Source organism: Cariama cristata, unplaced genomic scaffold (genome assembly GCF_000690535.1).
Source record: "Cariama cristata isolate BGI_N322 unplaced genomic scaffold, ASM69053v1 scaffold5095, whole genome shotgun sequence".
NCBI classification, from domain to species: Eukaryota; Metazoa; Chordata; class Aves; order Cariamiformes; family Cariamidae; genus Cariama; species Cariama cristata.
In genome coordinates this window covers 177,660-185,964 of record NW_009618030.1, presented here as the reverse complement: position 1 = coordinate 185,964, position 8,305 = coordinate 177,660, and the positions used below count along the sequence as shown (strand labels likewise).

At 41.3% G+C, this 8,305-nt stretch overlaps 1 protein-coding gene across 1 annotated transcript in view; it reads left to right on the top strand.

The window, feature by feature from the left end:
• The window catches only part of DAAM2 (dishevelled associated activator of morphogenesis 2), a 179,171-nt gene that overhangs the window by 43,221 nt on the left and 127,645 nt on the right, over nt 1–8,305 (top strand). The window lies entirely within an intron of this gene.

The following is an 8,305-nucleotide window of genomic DNA, read 5'->3' as shown; positions in this document are numbered from 1 at the left end:
CTTGCGTTTCCTGCTTACTTTACCTACATAAATGTGATTTTGGGGGGGATTCCCTGGCAAAGGTCTGAAATAATTTGCTTTACAGAATATAAGACCCTTAGTATCTGATAAGAAAGAGATTTCCTCCAGAGTGACCTCAGCCTAAATATTTGAAGAACTGAATACAAAGGCATAAATTTATTTTCTTGACTGAACTATTGGCTGGTTGACCCACTGACATTACCTCCACACCAAGGTCCTTCCACAGCACGAGACTTGCTATAGTACTCCCACAGAGCACAGCATCCTTCCAGCTAGAAAACCAATCTTTCCTCTTGCCCTTTCCTCCGTTTCCCGTGATAAGTAGTTTCCCTCTATTCAGTTATTTAGTAACTCAAGCTCAAATTTTTGTCCTCAGAGATACTCTTTCCAACTTAGAGAAATGCTTTCTTTGGTCCGGAGTGCTCGGTTAGAAGGGGCAGAGAGATCTCATCTCCAAGATATTGTCAATGTTGGTTTCTGTCTATTAAATGAATGAGACAAAACTGCTTCTGAAGGTGGATCCAGTCCCAGTATCAAAGTTTGGGGGTCTTTTTTGTTGTTTTGTTTGTTTGTTTGGGCAACGTTATATTTCGTCTTCTTTTGCACAGAGGTTTCTCAGGTACTGTGAAAATCACTTTCTTGGAGAGCACTTGCGTTATGAACAGCTTTCTAGGAAATAGGTGACTTGATGGTTGTCATGCTGGGATTTGACGTTGGAGAACTGTTCACCATGTAGTTATATTATTGCAATTTAAATGGAGAGGAACTCTTACTGTAGGAGTATTCCAGCAGATGCTAGAAATATGTCCTGCAATATTGATATGGATATGAAATGTGCTTTGGGAATTAAGGAGAGTTAGTGCTGCTATTAGTAGGCCCTGCAGGAGATGAATTGTTTCCTTATCATGCATGACCTCTTAAAAATGTAGAAAATTTTTGCCTGTGTTTGAAATCTCAGCATGAACAGGATACTCTAAGACCTTGTGGACTCACTCTTGTCTAAAGAACCATTTTTTTCTTGGAAACAAAATAGCGTTCCTTAAAACTACTTCCCATCCCTCTCTAGACTCGCGTTGTTTAATTTGTTTAATTCTGGGGTTATCCCAGTGGAACTTTTTATGATTAATAGCTGATAACACTGTAAACCCAGCATTAAGAACATTTCCTGGGCAGTAGCCATGCTTCTCACAGGCTGCATTTGACTGATGTTAGGGTATGGAGAGAACAAGCACTAGGGAAGAGGTCACCCTGAAGAGTCTCTCAGTGGTGTGGGCTCAGTGTTTGCATTACACATCTACTAGTTTATCTTCTCTTCAGAGATTTGGAGATGGAGCCACTTCTCGGTACAATTTTCTTTGTTTTAAGCATTGCCAGGCACCACTGTAGTGTGGTGGACCCTTTGTTTCTATCATGAATAACTATAGGAAGAAAAAAAAAGTAAAACATAGGGATTCAGCAGTGTTAGTGCCATTTTCATCTCATGTTCACTGGTCCAACAGCTGGTAGTTAAAAATTATTGACAGCCTAGCAGATTGCATGCAATTGTTCGGTTACATATAATGTATTTCTGCTTGGATTTGCGGTCCAGTGCGAATATATAGTTGGTCTTGATGTTTCAGAGCTTCTGACATTTTGCAGTTCCCACTTATTTTGCTGGGAGCTAGGTGCAAAGTGGTATGTGAAAATTGAGAGTGCTTCCTTGTTCAAATGGGTTTCTGGGCAGGGGGAGTGTCAAATGCTGCTCCTACTTTTTGTTACTGGAAAGATTTTGGTACTAGTTGGCTGTGTCTTCTCTACAGCATGTAGAAAATGGGGATAACAGCAATTTCAATCTTTCTTGCAGTGGGAGATATTCTTGCATAATATGTATTTGTCTTATAAATGTCCCTGCCTGACCAGGGCAGCAGAGCGAAGACCTGAACTTGTTGTAGGAGGGCAACGTATGACTCCTTACTGTATTTGTTTGTATGTCTTCCATCCATAAATTTAAGATATAAGATGCAAGAAAAATTAGTGCTTTAAGTAAGTTTTAAATATGCTTCCAAAGGGTGAGTGAAAACAAACTGCAGCAGGTGATGATTTGGATAAAACCCTGTACAATCTATCATATAAATCAGTGCTGTACGGAACTAGAGACAACAAACGATGATATTGGTACATGCTCTGCAAAGATGTACATCACTGGATATAATAGTAACATTTGCAGCTTAAGGGGATAAAGAAGATGTTCCTTCTCTAACAGCAGTTAGAAGTCTGTTGTGTTTGTATACAGTAGGTGTTCTTTTTGAATCATGTCTAAGGACTATGTATCCAGATCAAGTGGCTATTTTAGAAGCAGCGTTGGTTTTTTTGTTGGTTTTATTTTCCTGCAGTGTGCAGCTGTGGTGGGGAGCTGAGGGAATTTTATACTGCAGTCTGGTTTTCAGTGGAGTATGCTCAAAGCTTATTCAACAAGTTGCAAATAGCTTGGACTCAGAAGCTGAAAGAACTTGCTGTGTCTTCAAGCAGGCTATTGACTTGCTGTAGATACTTAGAAGCCAGAGATGACTACCTAAACATCCACTGTATGCTGCTTCTCTGCAGTTTTCTTTGGGTATCTGAGCATACATTTAAACAAATTACCTACCCTTGGGGAAGAACAGTGTGTTGGTCAGTTACAGTTCTAGGAAATCTTCCCTTGATATACTTCAGTACTTAAACTTTTCTTAATCATAAACAGTAAAGAGTCTTCATGTGGACATGGCCTGTTGCCATGAGAATCTGGGGAACTAGAACCAGCTATCGGCAGCCCAAAGGAGGCAGCAGAATAGAGTTGGTATCGATTGGCACAGACACCACACTCCCGTGTACCACGTGCTCTAGATCACATGGATATGCATCACTTTGTAGAGAAGACTCACATTCAGGTATTTTAGGGGGGTTCTCCCTGTCCATGTTTTACTGCACCCTTTGCAACATACTGCTGTTGACCAAAAGCACCTACTGACCATGCAAGGAAGGTGGCTGGTTTTAGGTAGCGCTTTCTTTTCAGACCCTCATAATTGATCATTACCTGTGTTACTCAGAGCATCAGCTCTGTGGAATTTGACTTAAATACAGATAAGGCCTTGTTCATCCTAGTGCCATGAAACACTTAACAGCCCCAAAACCTAAAGCAGTAAGTCACAGCTCTGAAACCAGCTTTCAGTGTTGGTGTAAAGTCTCCTCCTATAAATATTACAGCAGCCAGAAAATATATTTTATCTGGATGCACTTAAAAATACACACAAAAAACAACCCAAAATCCTTGAGCAGAACTCTTTCCAAATATCCATTTTTCATGAAGACACGTTAGGTTAAAAGTTCAGCAGTTTCACCAAGCTGCTGGCTTGGAGTTCAAACCTACTTGCGTAATGTTGAGGTTTCAGAGCATTGAACCTAGAGTATCCCTTGTCAGAATGTTGAACAAAAATAAAAATGCTGGATTAAAATTCTGTATATGACCTTTTCTTAACTTCATTTTCTAGAGTGAATTTATTTTTGGTGCCAAATTGACAACTCTGGAATCTGAGTAGCTCAAAATAATAAGTATATGAAATCAATGACAATTTGACCCTGTCTGTGCATTTGCCTACAGAAACCATCTCTAAGACAGATAGAGCATCAACATCCCAAGACCTGTTCCCTTTGTGGTGCATCTACTGACTGTTTCTTCCATTTGGTGAATCACTAAAGAAGCCTTTTAACTATCAGCCACATCAGTGGCTTTTTGGTGTATGGAACTGAACTGAGAAGCACCTTCTTTGCTATTTACAGGTTTGCAGTGACATGTAGAAACATCCTGTACTTTGGCTGGGGCGCTAAGTAGGAAAGTGGCAGATTTGCAGCCTGGAACCTGGCTTTCCCAGGTAGCACTGATGAACACTAGTTTTGAAGGAATTCAGTGCCATCCATGAAAAACCTGTAAAGGTCCAAATGTTGTCTGTGTTAGGTTTTTCCCTAGCTATACCCATTTGCCATAAAAACTGAGTTACTTTTTCCAATGACAGAACTTCAGGAAAATTTTACTGGTGCAGGTAATTGATTTGCCTGTCAATAGTCAAGACAGCACTTGTACACCTACATCTGTGGCTAGTTTCCAGTGGTTGTAACCAAGGCATATTTCCAGTCAAGTTGAGCTTTAATGTCCTGTAGTGGCCCTGAATGCAGTGTTAGAATAGAAATCAGTTTTTGTCTGCTGTGATGACATTGGACAACAGATGAAACATTCTTCTACTAATTGTCTGAATAAAAAAGCAGCATTTCACATGGAAATGAGCTGGAATTTGGGAAGATGTAATTGGACCTTTAACATTTGTTTGTTTTTCTTGGAGCACACTCGCAGTTCCTACAGATTATTTCCCTCTCAGCAAAGGCTCTCTAATGCCCTCAGCTGCTTATTTTGTCTGGAAAATTCAGGCACCCAGGATAAGGTTGACAACAGCAGCAACATTTTGACTCCCAAATCCCCTGGCAAAATAGTTACATCATGTCTGGAAATAATTGGGCAATGACAGAATGGAAAAATTAAAATGACTCAAACAAGACAGGGACGCTCTTAGTAATGGGGTTTTGTGTGTTCATTCTTCTGAACGTGGCAGTTCTTAGTGCTACTGCGGAATTCTGGATTGACATCCCTTGTAACTAAACCCTTTAGGAATACTGCAGAGATTTCAAGTCCCTAGACCAAGCTTTAGTACTAATCTGCCCTATCAGTATGTCTGGTCTTTTGGTGTAGAGGGTTGAGTGGGACAACTTATTCTCCAGACCACTCTATCCTTGGCTTCTTTCTTGTGGTGATCAAAGACTTGGCTCTGGGATGTGGATGTCTCATCCTTGGGAGCTGGTCTTATGGACAGAACTGACAGACACTACTGATTAGAGCCAGTTTCAAACCAATGACATTAAAGGCACTTCATACCGTAAGACTGGCAAAAGGCACAGAATTTCTTCTTCCTGTAGAGGAAAATAGTCTTCTGCGTTGGAACTGAGAGAGCAAGGTGCTGGGTTCTGGCTGCAACGTGTATATCTGCTTGATTGATGTCATCATGATGTATTTAATCTTCAGTCTGTGAATTCTTATATTGAATAAAGGTTTCATCTCTCACTGCAGCCCAGCTTCCAAGGCACTCTCTCCTGTGAAACGGCGTCACAGTGTTGTACCCAACACCAAAAGAAAGTAAAGAAAGTTAAGAGTCTAACCTGGGCTCGGCTGTCTAGATCCGTACCTTGCAGAAAAGGCAGTTCAGACCTGCTCTGTTGGGTAGCACAGACACAACTTGGATTGTAGTCTTGTCCTGAATTCATGACCCTGAAATAACATTTTTAGCACCTGAATTCTTTCAAGAGTAAAATCTGGGGATTGTGCAGTGTTTGAAAAGACTTACTGCTGGATGGTCTTATCCTCAGTTATGTGCCCCTCAGGGATCCATACTGGGACCAGTGCTGTTTAATATATCCATCAGTGATACAGACAGCAGGATCGAGTGCACCCTCAGCCAGTTTGCAGATCATACCATGCTGAGTGGTACAACTGGCACACCTGAGGGACGGATTGCCATCCAGAGGGACCTGGACAGGCTTGAGAAGTGAGCTTGTGTAAACCTCGTTAAGTTCAACAAGGCCAAGTGCAAGGTCCTGCATCTGTGCCGGGGCAACCCTTAGGTATCAATACAGGCTGGGAGATGATGTAATCAAGAACAGACCCATGGAGAAGGACTTGGGGGTACGGGTAGATGAAAAGATCGACATGAGCCAGCAGTGTATGCTTGGAGCCCAGAAAGCCAACCCTATCCTGGACTGCATCCAAAGCAGCGTGACCAGCAGGTTGAGGGAGGGGATTCTCCCCCTCTGCTCTGCTCCGCTCTGGTGAGACCCTACCTGCAGAACTGCCTTCAGCTGTGGGGTCCTCAGCACAAGAAGGACATGGACCTGTTAGAGCAAGTCCAGAGGAGGCCATGAAGATGATTCAAGGGCTGGAGCACCTCTCCTATGAAGACAGGCTGAGACAGTTGGGGCTGTTCAGCCTGGAGAAGAGAAGGCTCCGACGGGACCTTATAGCAGCCTTCCAGTACTTAAAGGTGGCTTATAAGAAAGACCGGGAGGGACTTTTTAGCAAGGTCTGTTGCAACAGGACAAAGGGTAATGGTTTTAAACTAAAGGTAGGTAGATTCAAAGTAGATATGAGAAAGAAATTTTTTTTTTTACAGTGAGGGCGGTGAAACACTGGCACAGTTTGCCCAGAGAGGTGGTAGTTGCCCCATCTGTGGAAACATTCAAGGACGGGCTGGACAGGACTCTGAGCAACCTGATGGAGTTGAAGCTGTTCCTGCTTATTGCAGGGGGGTTGGACTAGATGACCTTTAAAGGTCCCTTCCAACCCAAACTGTTCTATGATTCTGTGATTGGGTCCTGGGGTGGTATCTGTGGGGTCTGTGGGATTCTTTCCCCCTGTTAGCTTTTATTTAGCATATTTCCCACAGGCTCTTACAGCAACTTGAAGAAGAACAATGGCATAACAAACCAACACATCTAGTGAAGCTAATGCTGTGGTAAGGGAAATCATTGCATAAATTCCATTATTTCATAAAGCATAAACTTATCCACACTGGATTTGCAGACACTGCTAAATGCTGCCTCTACCACAGCATAATCACTGGGGTGTGAACCATCATGTCTTGGCCGGGTTCCAGCCAGGTGGTTACTTTTTGCTGACCCACTGTTTTTATTACCATTTGTATAGTACCATAAGTCTACTTGACACTGTACAATAAGTGATTTAAGCAGGTAACTAAGACTCTGCACTGGAGAACCTACAACCTCAGCGCCACAGCTAGGACAGACAACAGAGTACAACACAACAAAAATAAAACATACTGGTGGAGTATAATACGACAAAAGTAAAACATACACAAAGTGTGGTGCAGTGTTTACAGCTCGTGTCATGCAGCAGGTGTCACTTCAGAAATATTTTTTCCTTTTTAATATCTGCTTTAAAAAGAGAGGACTTTTGCGGTTTGAGGCATAGGAAGTGGCTACTGGAAGCCATTCCAAGTCTAAGAGTTGTCATGAAAGAAAGTGAGGATATTGCAATGAAACAGTGAAAAAAAGTAGAGGATAAAGCTAAAACTGATAAAAAGGAAGGAAAGAGAGATCTGAGAACTAAGGCTAGAAGACTAGAACTGGAAAGTGTCATTCTTCCCTGCCTGAAGGAGAAGCGGTTTTGGTTTTTGTTTGGTTTTTTTTTAGATAGAAGAGAACGGGGTAATCTTCAGTGAGGTATATGAATAGGACAAATGTGGTGAGGAAGACAGAAAAATTGATCTTGGTAATAGTCCAGACTTTCTGACTGAGAAGGAAGTGGAGAGGATCTGTAGATGTTACTGAAACTGCTGTGCTTCAACACTAGAAAACTTGGAATAACAGGGAAGGAGCAAGGAAAGACAGACAGGACTCCAGACTACTGCAATCAGACCAGAAAGGTTGCTTATATTTCGGGGGTATGCAGTCCCGTTGGATCCACCACTGTGGTGGTTTGAATTGTTGGCAAGCTTGCCTAAGTGTGGAATTGATGAATTAGGACAGGGAACCTGTGATACAATAAGCACTAAGCAAAATGTATTCCTGCCTCCAAAGTTGCTGTTTGGTAGGACATCTCTGCCTCCCCTCTTAGCCAAATATCTTGTGTGCTTACACACCGAGGAGATGAAGGACATAGGTATCCTGGATAAACACTTAAATTGTGAATTTTACTGGTTTTGTTTAAACCATTTAAAGCTGTATGCAGTTTAAGCTGTGGTGGTCATGTCACCGTTCAGAAATGTTAAAGATTCATAGATTTACTTGCATCTAAATGAGATGCAAAATTATAATTAAGACTCAGCTTTTGGTGTCTAGGAGGACAGAGTAGTTTTGACCCTGCAAATTTTTTGTGTGGAGTCAACGTTATAGTAAATTAATACATTTGTGAAAATAAAATAATTTCTTAGCAGGTAAAAGAATGCATGGATTGTTCAGTCAGGTGTAAAAAATTATTAATCTGTATTTGATTAAAGGTGGAAAAAAAGGTGTAAAGAAATAACAAGTTATTAGTAACCGTATTTATGATACTAACTGCTTTGTTGCTGTCTCCACTTTGTATGTTGAATCTTGGTTTGACTACGCTTTTTAAACTGTTTTTCTATGAATACAATTTGGTTAAATAAATTAATTGGGAGGAACATGAAGAATCTGCTGGTATCTTTTTTCCTGTGGGTTGTTTTTTTTT